Raw genomic sequence first — 15,262 nt, 5'->3', positions numbered from 1 at the left:
AGCCAGCGTCACAACGTCCTGACGCTGTTATTGCCACGCTTTGAATTTTCCCTATACATTCTGTAACCATTGGTTCTCAAAGTGGGGTCCAGGGACCACCATGGGTCTTGAGGGAGTTCCAGGGGGTCCCCAGCTAAATGATAGGAAGGAACCAAATGGACCTGTGAAACCTGTACGTTGTGCGTGTTTCAGAGTTAAATTAACAATGATTTTAATTAAAGATAAAGATGAATTTGGGTCCCAAAGATAGAAATGCCATTGGACTGGGGTCCCTGAAATTAAATTAAACTTTAGCTTTGTTGTTTTTATTATTCTTATTCTGTTGCTATTATATTTATTCCTTGCATTGTTAATTCTAATTTAGAGTTGATGTATTTGCTTATTTAAAACAAAATATATATAATGAAGTGTCTTGTTATTATTATCAATATTATTATTATTATTATTATTATTATTATTATTATTATTATTGTTATTATTACCCTTATTATTATTATTATTATTATTATTATTATTATTATTATTATTATTATTATTATTATCAAGTTGTATAATTCATTATTAGCACTAAACATACTTTATTTAGGCCTTACAGGGACTCAATATACTCCAGTTCAGTAGGTGGCGGTATACACCGGATATACGCAACGGATGCTTACATCAAATGACTGAGTGTTGCCATATTTTGCGAGAGAAATAAGCAGCCAGGTCTATGAAAACAAGCCCAAAACTGTGTATTGGCTAAAGTCATGTGGCGACTAATAGGCCACATGGCCTATATACATATATATATATATATATATATATATATATATATATATATATATATATATATATATTGAAAATAGCCGATGTACAAGCTCACAACGCGTCTTCAAACAAACCCAAAGTCGCTCATAATAAGCAGACATGGCAACACTGTCTCCGTTCCTTGAGCAACGACAGGACATCCGGTTGCTACCAAGCAGGTCCCTGACCCTTCTCGCCTTAGGGAAAAATCACCGCTGATATATCGATGTTCAAATTAAATAGTACATTTTTGTTAAAAAAGAAAGGGAAGATATGTTCTCCAGCGGAGGGCTACTCAGACGGAGGACTACACATGCGGAGTAATATTCGTCACACAGAAGTATCACACACGACTCCTCCCACCCTCTCTCTCAACACGGAAGGCGGACCTTTTTAACTGCAGTGGACGGTCGGCAGTAACTCCTGCCCAGAGCTTGCAAACAAAGTTATTTTTCCGAGCCAAGAGGTGAGTTTTAGCTTTTATGTGTCTTTATGTATATGTCAATTCACTTTTACGCCAGTAATAATAGTTTTATTCGATCTTATTTTAGGTTTATGCACGGTGCACAGCCCATCCCCCACTGTCTGTTTCATTGTTTGCATGCTAGCTGGCTAGCTAGCTAACTGACTAGACTTTTCTTGTTTGCTACCCACATTACTTTTAATCACGTCACAGAGTTATGATACTAACTGTTGATCGATGGATTGGTAGGTAAATCTGTGTTATGGATACTTGTACTTATTTTATTTATATAGATCGCCAAGCTCATGTCATGCTCAGGCTAGAATAAGGCAGAATTAAGCTAAAAGCTTACACACACACACACACACACACACACGAAAGGCTGCTCATTTTCTTAATTATTTTGCTTTACATTAAATGAACTGGCTGCTGAAAATAGCCAATCTACAATCTAATGCCACAGCCGAAATCTTAAATGTATTTTTTCCTTCTCTTTTCTTTCTCTCTGCAGCATAACCTCCAGGTTAGCATCATGGAACCCAGCTGTACCATTTTGGACAAGAGGAGTTCTCCTCAGGTATGAAGGCACAAGGCAACGATTATATATTTTCATCGTGGAGTTCTGATGTTGCTGAGCCTTTACATAAAATAAAACGACAAACATGACTTTATTAAACACTGGTTAGCAGCTAAATGCAGGCCCCAGAAAATGCTAAGACCCTGCATTGATATTAGTATGTTACTGTTTGTAGTTTTTTTCCTGACTAGTTTTCCCCCTAACAAAGACAATAAATTCATGGGACAATGGCGCTTGGATCGTCAACACATTTCTATAGCTACAGTAATGCTAAAACTGGGCCTTATCTGCATGACACACAGACTTGATGCAACTCGATGTAAAACATCTCAGATAGAATTGTCACTAAATGAGGGCCTAAATGCATAACTGGGTGTCTGACATTAAAATGACAACATCACAGTCATGCTTAGAATATTACTTTTATTGGCTGTCTAATTTATCTCCCTTCTCTCTCTCAGGTGGCGTTCTGGGTTGCTGCTGTGCTTATAATTGTAACTGTCCAACCCTCCCTGTGGAGTATGAGAACACTTTGTGTGTCCAAATTCTCTCTACCAGGTATCAACTAGTCTAATCCATCTGTTTTGTACCAATCTACAAGCAGTTGTGCGATGGAGCATGATACGGTTTTGATTGTGTCTAACCCTTCTCTTTTTCTTTTTAATTTTCTTTCTTTCTCAGATGTCATTTCTGCTTGTCATTTCCTGCGTCACAGCAGTGGGGATGAAGAGATCGAGGAGCATCTGTGATGACCAAGCTTATAAAACCATGGTAGGTTTAACTAACATGAGTCTAGAAGTAATGTACAGCATAACAGTATAAATTAGAGCCTGACTAAAAAAACAAAAACGGTTCGATTACTTAAACACTCTCCCTGTGTCTGTATGTTCCAGACGCAGCGCTGTTTGACCTGGTGAGGGCAGTGACCACATTCAAGAACCTCTTGGACCTCACGTTTTGCAAGGTAAGGGTGTGACTACACAGTTAGCCAAAAATAGCCAATCTACAAGCTCACAGCACGTCACATTTATTTTACCATAAATCCCTGAACCCTCTTGTAATCTCTGTCATGATAGTTGAACATTATGTGAAAATTACAAGTTACATTGTAGGCCTGGTGTTGGTGTGGAAATTTAGTGAGGCATTAGAAGAGGGGAACTGATCAATGTATCAAGGGTTTCTACACACTGAGTTAAATTAACATACATTTCACTATATAAATTGGGGTCTCAGAGATAGCCATGCCATTAACAGGGTCTGTAGACCTGAAGCATGTTAAATTGGGGGTCCTTATTAAAGTACCAACACCACCGTTGTCTAATTTATTTCCTTTCTCTCCCTCTCAGTTGGCGTTCGTTGGGTGGCTCACGTGACGCGTTCCACATGAAGGAGCTGCATTGGCTTTGGAAGAAGAGGAGTCAAAGAGGCGGGCGACACAGACACCAGCACACAGAACCCAAAATTGAATTAAATGAACAGTGGCCCATTTTGTATTCATTCCAGTAGCTTTGATATGGCTCTGAGTCTGTGGCATGTTAACTAGAAACACATACACCAGGACAAACTACAGCGGTAACACATGGATTCAAAATGGACCTTTACATGTCTGAAAGTCTGTGTACAGATGAAACCAAATGGACCCTTACAGGTCTGCAACTCTGAGTGTACAAATGGACCATAGATCTCCTATTTTTTAATATTCTTATGCATTTTTTACTTGACATTCTGCTCAATGGGTATGTTTACTTGTTTTGTTACTTTAAGTAGGCTATTGATTACCAGTCTGACTTCACACAAATTATTACATCATTGATACTTTTATGTGGAATACTTTTCTCACTGTCTGCCATTTTAAAGTGATACATTTGTATTTTAGGATTATTATTTCTGTGCCTTCCTTTTCTAATAAATACCATAACAATGGAGTTAATGTCTGTGCTGCATTATTTCATGTAGGCCATGTATTTTCTGCATTATGTCATGTTCTTAGACAGATACATACAGGGGAACTGTGTGATGGGGACCTTATTCTGTATTGCTACTTGACATGTTTAGAAACCTCAAATGCAGGGGGGTGTAACAATGGCCGCTAAATATAGGGGATGAAAGGGAGGAGGGGGGATTCCCAAAGGGAGGGAGGGAGGGGGGGTATATACAGCATATTATATGACGGCGCTACGCTACCCGGCCGCTATCGACGAACGCCACGGTTGGCGTTCTCCGCCGGAGTGAGGCTGATTAGCGGCTCGGCGTGACGCGCGGCTCACGCTGATCAAGGACGCGGCGTGGACGCGGCGTGTCCCGCCCGGCGGACGCCCCGGTCGGCGTGGCGTGGAGACGGCCTCACGCCAGAAATGTGCGATATTTTGCTAGCTGGGTATAGCATAATAAAACAAACAAGAATGATTACAATGCAAGACGACTCTTAGTCTTTACAACCCTTTAACAAGCATCAAGCTCAATGCTCCGTGCAACAATAACCCACACTTCAATTCCTAATCAGTCATAAACCTTAATTGCGGCATCTTTCATTTGACATTAGGCTGTCATAGAGCACGATGAGGATTGGTGTGCAGAGCTGTTTGCATAGTATTAGACTTTGATTCTGATTGTTATAAAAGGCTGAGGAAATATGAAAATAATGACTATCATTGATTATCTGCTTTGGAGAAGAGTTTGCAGGTAGAGATGATGCATTTCTATCGGGCCTAAGGTGGCACTGAGAAATCATTTTAGCTTTGCTTTTCACCATGAATAGAACGACTTCTACTTTAATTGATGATTTGATTGAGAGCATTACTGCATCTTCTGAGTGTTGCAGAGGATATTATGAACTTCTGTCTTGAGGAGGCTCAAATTCAATATTATTACTATGGCTACAGTACATGACAAATCACCATGGAATTGATTACATGACTGTATATAGAATATCAAGAGTATGTGTGTTTTAAATGTTTTATATTTGATACACAATAGTTGACAGACACAAACAATCTATTTAGCGGTGTTTCATGTAAACTATATTTGTGCTATTTAATGTACAACTTCACCAAATAAAAATGTGATTACATGACTCTATTCCATATGGGTGCATTTCTCCTTTCCGACATGTCGCCTTTCCGACGTTGACGAACCCTATACCTAACCCTAACCCTAACCGCACGCGGAAGCCACTAGTCGGAGTGGTGAGATGTCGGAATGGAGAGTGAACACCATTCCATATTATCCCGCACACACAGAGAGAGAGAGAGAGAGAGAGAGAGAGAGAGAGAGAGAATAGACTGCAGAAGGTCCATGGTGTCAGCAGTGGGGTGGTCATGTGTCTACGGTGTAAATGAGGTGCTGATGGTGTCTCCCTGTGGAACTATGGTGTCATTGACAGTAATGGAGGAGGGCTGACAGACAGGCCATCAGTCAGCTAACTAGTAGCAGCTGTGCTCTTTCTACGTCTTACTTGGCTTGTCATGGTCAAACATCATTCGTTGACGCTGCTGTTTTGTGTCGCAAACTCCATTCATCATGTTTATTTAAAGGACCAATTCACCCCATTTTCAACCCGTCTTCATATAAATGGTCCTCACTAATGCTCATTATAAGATGGCACCATTTCTGTCTAGTCACCCAGAGGAGGGCTGTGGACAGTTTAGAAACCTGCCTGCTAGTGACATCATCAGTTGGCAGGTTTGGTCTAGCCTGGTTCCAGACAAATCTGCCATTGCAAAAAAAAAATGCCCTTGAAAGATTAGGTCTGGCCCCTCTCAATAGAGATTGGATTTCTCTCCCTCCGTTGTGAGGGACCAATCAGGGCCCAGTATGAAAATATGGGGCGGGTTTATCACCAGAGGCATTCTTTTTTTATTTGCCCCTCGGAAATGCAGGTTCCACACAGAGATTGCCAGGCCAGGCTAGGTTTGGTCATCATGTCTAACAAGATTTCACACTTTCTATTCTATGTTATTATTATTAATGCAAGAACAATGGCTTTTATTTCAGCATGCTAACTTTCCAGGAATAGAAAGACTGTAGTTTCTATTAGCTTGGAATCCCCATTGATGAGGTCATTGGTTGGCAGGTTTAGCCACCAATGAGAAGTAGAGTGAGTAGATTTTTTAATCTTATACTGAGCATTAGTGAGGACCAATTGTATGGAGATAAAGTTAAAAATGGGCCTTTAATGGAATGCAAAACAAAGAACAGAAACCTGTGTGGGAAGTCAGTATTCTATCTCTAGAAACCTCAACCACTTTGGTCATCAGACCACAAACACTAAGTATAGAAAACACTGACTCATTAAAGCACTCAGTGTTTGCAATCAATTGTTTATAATCTGGTATGTGTGTGTGCTCCCCTGTGTTCTCATTATGGAACACCACACTCTGTTTAAACTGCTGACACACACACACACACACACACACACACACACACACACACACACACACACACACACACACACACACACACACACACACACACACACACACACACACACACACAGTCAAGCAATGTTGAGGAACAGAGGAACTGAAACCCAATAATTTTACTCTCTTAAATATGTGACATTTGAATCTTGAATGTTGAATCTACATGCCTTTTATAGAATGCAACTCAACAACTCTGCTCACTACCAAATAAACTGTGTTGGGGGTCCATTAGGACCACAAATTCCAAGTGGCTCTCCTTTGTGAATGTCTGTGCATGTGTATATGTGTGTATATGTGTGTGTATATGTGTGTGTGTGTGTGTGTGTGTGTGTGTGTGTGTGTGTGTGTGTGTGTGTGTGTGTGTGTGTGTGTGTGTGTGTGTGTGTGTGTGTGTGTGTGTGTGTGTGTGTGCACGCGTGCGTGCGTGCGCGAGAGACGTAATATATAATAGAGTAGATGTAATAGACTATTCAGGTTGTGTGTGTATATGCTTATATAGCTCGTACATATCACTGTTTACATTATTTATAACAGTCTCACATATCAATTCATGGGCAATAGATGTACTGTATATTCATGTATATATTTATGGGTTATAGTATATGTTTATTGAAAGGATATACTGTAAATAACTCATACTATTATATATTGCATTGCGGAAACATTGTCCGGGAAATAGCTAATTTTAATTCCCGGGAATTTTCAGACCTTTTCCCGGGCTTCCCGGCAATTCCCGTTAAAGGGTAAAAAAAAGAGAAAAGTGCCCACTAAAATGCATTTATATGTAGATACTTAAATAGCCAATTTTACATCGAGGTGCCCAAATGTCCCTATTGTGTCCACATATGAACTTGCACTAATAATGACTTAAGTTGATTTTTTAAATCATATAAATATAATATATAAATATAATATAGTGTCCTGGCGGAGATCTTCCCTGTTGCGCAGCAGCGGGTGAAGACAATTAACTTAAACGAGGAGCTGCGCACCCCAAAACGCACTCAAACAATGTCAAACTCTAGCCGCTGAAATAAACGTTTCATTTGCATCATTATTGACTAGAGAATTTGCAAAAGGATTATTTATTTATTGTCCATCAGAGCGCCGGTGAGGTCACAGCTTATCTCTACTTTTGTAGGATATTGATTTGATAGCCTAAACTTGTAATTTGTTTGCAGTTATTAATTTATATTAGGCTACTTGCTGGATATTAAGACTCCATTTTGGGATGTTGGCTGTATGTTGTCAAATGTATTAATCTATATTTTGTTGTTGATCAAATGTCGGGGTTTGTAGTGTGATTTTGATGTGCACATGCATGCGCTGCCACTGACAATCAATGAGACAGACAGCTGTTGTGCAGTGCAGTTCACTTGTTCTACTGGGTAGTTCTAGTAAAATGGTGGTTTGAACGTTTTAAAATGCAAATAGGTAGGGTAGGCTACATTAATGATGATAAAAAAATCGGACCACATCGGTCTAATTCTCTCTCTCTCTCTCTCTCTCTCTCTCTCTCTCTCTCTCTCTCTCTCTCTCTCTCTCTCTCTCTCTCTCTCTCTCTCTCTCTCTCTCTCTCTCTCTCTCTCTCTCTCTCTCTCTCTCTCTCTCTCTCTCTCTCACACACACACACAGCTGGAATATAGGCTCGAAATCAAACCTACCCACTGTTTATGCAGCGTTTCACTTGATGTTGAATCTCAACTAGTCAACTGGTGTCTACAGTCTACCGTATTGACAGCAGAGGAAACGGTGAAATCAGCGTGCGCAGGGCAGGCAGGGGGCATCACGGCCACTTGTGTTTTATTTTGTTCATTACTGTTACATTCAGTGCGTCCCATACGGTTCACAACGGGACGATGGGACCCTGCCCTGGTCGGCAACGCGGCAATTAACTTGCCTAATTATAATAGTAATTCCTACGCGCTGTAGATAGGCCTTTCTACTAATTAGTATTCATTTCTAACCTCGGGATTCCCGGGATTGCCGCATCCCCGGAATCCCAGTGTTAAACCCTACTAGGGTCAGACTCCAAGTATATTTGAACTGTGTTGTTATTCTATTTTAACTTATTTAAATTGAACTTATTCTTATGTCTCTACTCTTACCTGTACATATCATGTTTCATTTTTACTGCAGTTGCTGCTACGACACCTGGATTTACCCACAAAGATAATAGGCACACACATTAAGAGATAAGAGTTGAGGCAATAACTGAATATGAGGGTTTTATGTGTCTTCTCTTAAAACGTTTTGCGCTGCCCAGAAGTGCAATCAATTCACCACTGCATGCTTTCCTTGCATCACTACTGCCCATGCATGTACTGCATATACATCAGCCCCACATCACACTGTACACACCTACACACTGTCCCCCAATGTGAGATTCTGCCATTGTGCCGCCTCTATTTCAGTTGTGTTGATCCCACCGAACTTTCATTGATGGGATCAAACAGGATGTTTCTGTGAACCGAGGACACTAGACTGAAAGTGACGACTGCAACAGCCTGACAGGTCGATCAATGACAGATGTCATGGACTGCAGGAAGGAGAATTGACATTCAAGTGGGAGACACACAGAAACACTCTTAATCTTGACTGAATATTCCTGCCACAGAGTTGACAGTGCCAAAGAACACATTATGAGTGATTACTCTTCGCAGGGGTTCGAATCCCAATGGATCAGAGGTAGTCGACTGTATAAAATAAAACCATACACTACTATGAACTAATTTGGTTCAGAAATGTACGGTCTCTTGTGTCCCTGTAGCCAGTGCTCTAGATTTGCCGCCGGTGCAATTATCTAGCTGAATTTACACTAACACAGAGTCAGATAGAGTGTGAGTGAGCCTCTAATGGAATAGCATAGATGTATAGGCGACAGGGCAGGAAAAGGGGAGTAATTAAACATTTCACTGACACCACTGGAAAAATATATTACTAAACAATACCAACTTAGTGCTGTCTGTGTTTTTTTTCTGTTATAAAAGCTTGGCAACTTTCTGTCTAGTTATTTGATGAGTCATGTGATTTGCTGGCTGTGTGGGATGATGGAGAAGAACGCACATTTGGCCCGAGTTTGCTGGGAAAGCAGAACAAAGAAATGTGATACCAGCACATCACTGGCAGCTTGCAACAGGGAGTGATTAGCAAATATATATATATATATATATATATATATATATATATATATATATATATATATATATATATATATATATATATATATATATATAAAAACTGCCCACAAAAAGTTTGTTCAATTATTTCTCCCCTTCAATAAGTGTTGATTAGTCACCAAAATCCCTTAATATGCTTCTGTTGTTAATCACTCTTGTTTTGAGCGACCTGTTGTGTGCCAATCACAGGTGTGTGACTGGCACACCTCTCAGCAGGTGTGTGCTGGCAGGTCGCTCAAAACAAGAGCAATTAACAACAGAAGCATACTGGAGGATTTTGGCAATTTATTTGGAGGCTCTACCCACATGTTTAGCTGTGTTACTCATTCCATCTTTACAAGTTACATATCGTTGTGAAGGTGACTAATCAACGATACAAATGATATAAAATACAATACCAATTGGTATTATTGAAGGGGAGAAATAATCGACCGGAGTTAAGTTTCCGAACTTTCTGTGGACAGGTTATATATACTCCTCTGCTAAGCCTCCTGTCTCTCTTTAATGTTCCATGAAGGGACGGTTGGTCCTGAGGAGAACTCCACTAAATGACTCATCAAAAAGGGTCCGTTTGGGTCAGCTGAGAGCTTTTTGGCTGATCTAATCTCAACTGGTGCACTACACCCCATTAGACCAGGACAACTGTAGAGATGACACTCAAATCCATCAGTAAACTGCAGACAGCACTAATCCTCTCACTGATCTGCTCCTCTCCTCTCTTCCAGCCCAGCCAGCCTCCCACCACAATCACACAATAGAGAGAGAGAGAGAGAGAGAGAGAGAGAGAAAAAGAGGGAGAGGGAGAGAGAGAGGAGGGGCATAGTGATTAAATTTGAGAGTGGTTAAAAATGTAGTTTTAGAGGACAGAGAGAGATAAGAGCCACACGACCCAGCAGGTTATTCATCCCTGATGATGGGACAATCTCCCTGGTGATGTGACGGTCTTGCTGTGCTGTCATGATGCACATGATATGGCACAGAGTATTATGTCATGATGACTCATGATGCAGCACATAATATGGCAGATAGGATTAAGCTGTAATCACAGGGTGTTGCTTGTCCTCAAACCTCTATCTCCCGCCAAAAAGTGCCCCTCATTTGCTTTCCTGTGAGTGATTTACACTGAACATTTAACTCTAAACATGAGTGTACAAATGACTGAGACAACAATTTACCACACAAATGCACCCTTATGTGTCCCATTTGATTCATTGTGTTACTGGCTGTGTACCAGGGCACTCATCACTCTCTCACATTCACTCTCACTGGTCCTGTTAGTGGCAACTCTTTAAACTCTACACTCATTAAACCCAACAAGACCCAACAGGACGCTCCACACGTCCCAGAATCTTCTCCCTTCTGGCTCCCAAACTGTGGAGTTGCAGTTAGAACAGCAGACTCACTCCCAATTTTCTGCCGTAATCTAAAGACTCACCCCTTCAGACTCCACCTTAGCCCGTAGCACTTGACCTAGCGTTGACGACCATGCAGTTTTATATGCAAAGGTAAAGTGAAATGTAGGTTTACCCATGACCCTAGATTACTGAGGCACAACACTGTCTCTCTGCATTTGATGTATGTGTTTATTTTAAGTCGCTCTGGATAAAGATTGTCTGCCAGAGAAATTAGCTGTTTGCAGACAGACAAACGGACTCACAGGAGCGGAAACATGATCGCCACCCTGCCGTTCCGGCCTGTCGGGGATCAAAAAGGGCACCAAAGAAATCTAAAATCTTCTGGGTTTCTGACATCATAGAATAAATAAACTCTCTGGACAGAGAATCTAAACAGACAAATCCTCAGTGTTTCACTGGGAGGATTTTGTTTTTGTACGCATTGACGGAAACATCGATAGCTCTGGTGTGAGCTCTGTGTCTTTTCTGAGCGTGGGATGAATGATGACTTTGGTCTGATCTTTCTGTCTTTTCTAAGCATGGGATGAAGACCCGCTGTGGTCTTGGGCCACTGAACATGGAGTAAAACTAGTCCAGCAGGAGACACAATCCTCAGCAGCTCGCAGCCCAGGAGACTTAGCCCTGTGCTCTACTTTGATGCCATTGGCTTAAGCTCTGATCCCTAGGAGCCAATAGGGTGCCCCCTACTCTCCCAAAATGACATTTCTTTAAGTTACCAATCCTGTGCAACTCCTTTACGGCCTCTTTCCTTCTTTCACACATGGCTATAATTCAGTCGATTATTTTATCCAGTGAGTGGTACAGCATCATGAGTACAGTGACATGTTAAGGAACATGTTAGGAAGTCACATCTCCATCCTTTGTCCAGGTAAGACATCATCAATCAATGACTAAACACATTCATGTGACTGGAGTCAGATCCTATACTGTAGCAGTGTTATCCCTACGTTCCCCGGGTTCTATGTTCCGCACTCACCTTAGGGTTAGGGTTAGGGTTAGGTTTAGGTGTAAGATTAGGATTAAGTTTAGGGTTGGAAGCAGGGAACATGGAACCCGGGGAGTTTAATATACAAACACAGCAACATACTTCTATCTAGATAACATGTTGTAACCTGCTGCTTTGCATGGCTTTGTCACATTGTTATTGTTGTCTTTTTCTTTTTGCAGACATACAGCCATATAAGCCACATGGTGTTTGGAAGCGTGTTAGCTACTGTATCATTTGCTGACATACATGAAGCCATGGAACTTGACACGTAGGTGGGGAGTGTGAGCAGAGTGTTAATGTAAATATTATTAATATAATACAGATAAGGTAACATCAAAATGTACCTTGATAAAATGTATTCCCAATCATGTCCTATTACTCATGAGCCACACCATGCTGTACAGTATGTGATGCAAATATGTAAGAGAGAGAGAGAGAGAGAGAGAGAGAGAGAGAGAGAGAGAGAGAGAGAGAGAGAGAGAGAGAGAGAGAGAGAGAAAGAGAGAGAGAGACTGACTATCTTTGTCAGGTTTTCTAGGTCTCTTTACCAGCTGTTTGTCTGTTCATGACCAGTACAACCAGTCTAACCTACGTTAAGCCTTTGTGGGCTTAGCTATACAGGGCATATTGTTTGCTTTCAATTTCAACAGATCATTGTACATCACAAAGACCCCGTCCTTCCAGCAGCGAGAGAGATCAAAAAATCTACATATACTGTATGTAATCCATACTGCACACCACTCTGACTCAATAGGAATGATTGAAAGCATGCAGTCTAATAACAGTGGGGGGAGAAATATCATTATTGATCCTTGCTCTGTTTAAAGTGGCTGCTTTGTGCATTAGCTGAATTATGCTAAATCCACAGATGGTACAGTCATGCAATCTGTGCATTTTACACATACTGCATTGTACTGAAACAGCACGTTTCACATCTGCTTAATGAAATTGAAATCGTTTTAAAACCACCTCCATCTGTTTATATTTCTGCGTGCCGTAATAACCAAACATCCCCCAAGAAATACAATGACTGATGCATGTAATCATATTAACTGTTAACCGAGTTTTATTATGTTGGGCAGTTTTGCAGACACAGAGAATTAACAAGGAACACATTTGATGTGAAAAGCAATCTCCATGAGGCTGAGAGTGTTTCTGTACATGTTCAGTGGCGGTGAAGTGAAAGCCCATCAACTTCCTCCAGGAGTTTATGCAGCCTCTTAAATCCAACATGGAGCTGACAATGCAGCCGCGGGAAGGAGTTTACAATCCATGCAAGATAAACATGTGGTGAATAGGATCAATAGTTTTAATTCACTCCAATCAGGGACTGGTATACTGATTTTATAGTCCAGGTTCCAAAGACCTTCGTCCTCATTGCACAACTCTGTGTAGAATCCATGTTCTTCATTATTGATGGTGCTCTTATTGTTACTACTTACCTTAGTATTGTTGTATCTGACACCTTAATCTGTATCTACAGTACTTAACTGCTGTGCTGTCTCTGGGCGACTGAAATTCCCAGCGGGATCAATAAAGGTATCTGTCTATCTACACTAAAAGAATAATTAAAGTTCCACTCTGTAACTTTCATGTCTTATCTGGGATTCTTACCACTGAGCTAATAGAGCCTGCCTGCCTTGCTCAGGGGAGAAATTTAACTTTGACCTTCAGGCAGTACCACTTGTCAACCAGTAGTGGCCAAAGCAGACCACAGGATATCAATGCAGGGAGACAAGTTATATTGTATTAACATACTCTACCATACAGACTGGACAACATAACATTCTACTCACACAAACAAAGTAACATAGTGTAACTTTAAATAAACTGGTGAAAGAGTTAGACATCTAGCCAGACACCCTGTGGTGCTATTGAGTGCTCAGGAACCATCAAATTAACGCCATCTTTTGAAGTGCTTGCTTCAGGCATGGCAGAACTTATTTGTTTTGGCATTTCTCTGTGTGAACGAACCTGTGCTGTGCACGAGAGACAGAGATGTTAATAGTTTTCAATTAGCCTATACATTTGTTTCACAAAGCAATTATCTCTCCTCGGTCTCTGGAAGAATTGGAGGAGAACTTCAAAGTGAAAATGTATGCGCTTTATGAGCTCTTCTCATTTACCGGATTAGCACCCAGCTAACAGGCTAACTCAACATTCAAGTATTCACCATGTTAAGATATGGAGATAATACTGGCATACAGATATCAAGCAATGGAAATAAGGATCTCATCCAAGTGAAGAACACACTAGAAGGCGCACTGATTAACACAAAAGACACACTCATAGGTGGCGGGTGAGCGTGACAATTGGGAAGGCTGGGGGTCGGCTTCGCGCGCGAGGCGCGTGTGCGCAAAAAAATTGCCGGATTTTGTTAGTTTATTTTTGGTTTTTGGTTACTTTATTTCGGTTATAGGGTTAGGATAGGGTTAGGTTATTTACTTCTTATTTTTGCATGATTTTACTGATTTATTATCAAAAAATTAACTAAATAATGCTGCACACACATATCATATATAATTTGCACAATTCCCAGAATTTCCCAGCATAACATTTGGGAAGGCTTAGCCTACCCTAGCCTTCATTACCCGCTGCCTATGGACACACTGCAGCACATGTGTGTTAGCCAGGTTCATGTGCTTCTCTGGAGGTTTGTAGGCTGTTAAATAAAGCAATAGTTACAATGTGGAGGTCAGTGTGTGTGGGTGTGCATTTAGCATGTTTCTATGTAGGTCATATGTAGGCACACATATGTGCCTGTGCATGTGTGCATCTTCAATATGCTATGTGTGTATACTGTAGGTATGCTCATGTGTATTCTCATGTGTTTACAGTCTGGCTAATGACGGTCTAGCTGCTAGAGACCATCATTATCTTGGCAATGAATCCAGTAGCCAGCAGCAGTGATTCACTCAATAAACTGTAGTTCATTAGCCTGGTAAACCCTCCCTCCGGAAATCTCATTTCCATTCGATTTCAGAAAGGAGTCTGGTCTGAAACGCCTTTCTCCAATAATCGCTCTGCTCGCCGAGCCGACGAGCCTATCAGCGTCGTCGCTCATTGTTCTGTGATTGACAGCGACAGTTGGCCAATCAGGTGGCGAGTTCGAGTGAGCCCGAATGAACCCGAGTGCAGCCTGAGAGCCGCCGACAAAAGACGAACGGCAGCCATTGTTGTTTGTGCGAGTGCCTTCACTAATTACTTTCAGTTTTATAACGCTTTCAAACTTCTTTTTTGAGGCACGGAATTTACTTATAAGATATCGTTTGGATAGAATATGAAGTTTAACTTCATATATGTGGTCAATTAATCATGACAGAGCCTATTTAAAAATATAAATTTAGAGAACCGGCAGGGGCGGGGAGTGACACGCATGTATCCCAATAAGGCAACCTATTTTCGGCATGGCCGTCCCAAAAGTCCCGTTGCG

Source organism: Gymnoscopelus microlampas, assembly GCF_963454915.1.
Source record: "Gymnoscopelus microlampas genome assembly, chromosome: 14".
NCBI lineage: Eukaryota > Metazoa > Chordata > Actinopteri > Myctophiformes > Myctophidae > Gymnoscopelus > Gymnoscopelus microlampas.
Note: the sequence above shows the minus strand (reverse complement) of the source record.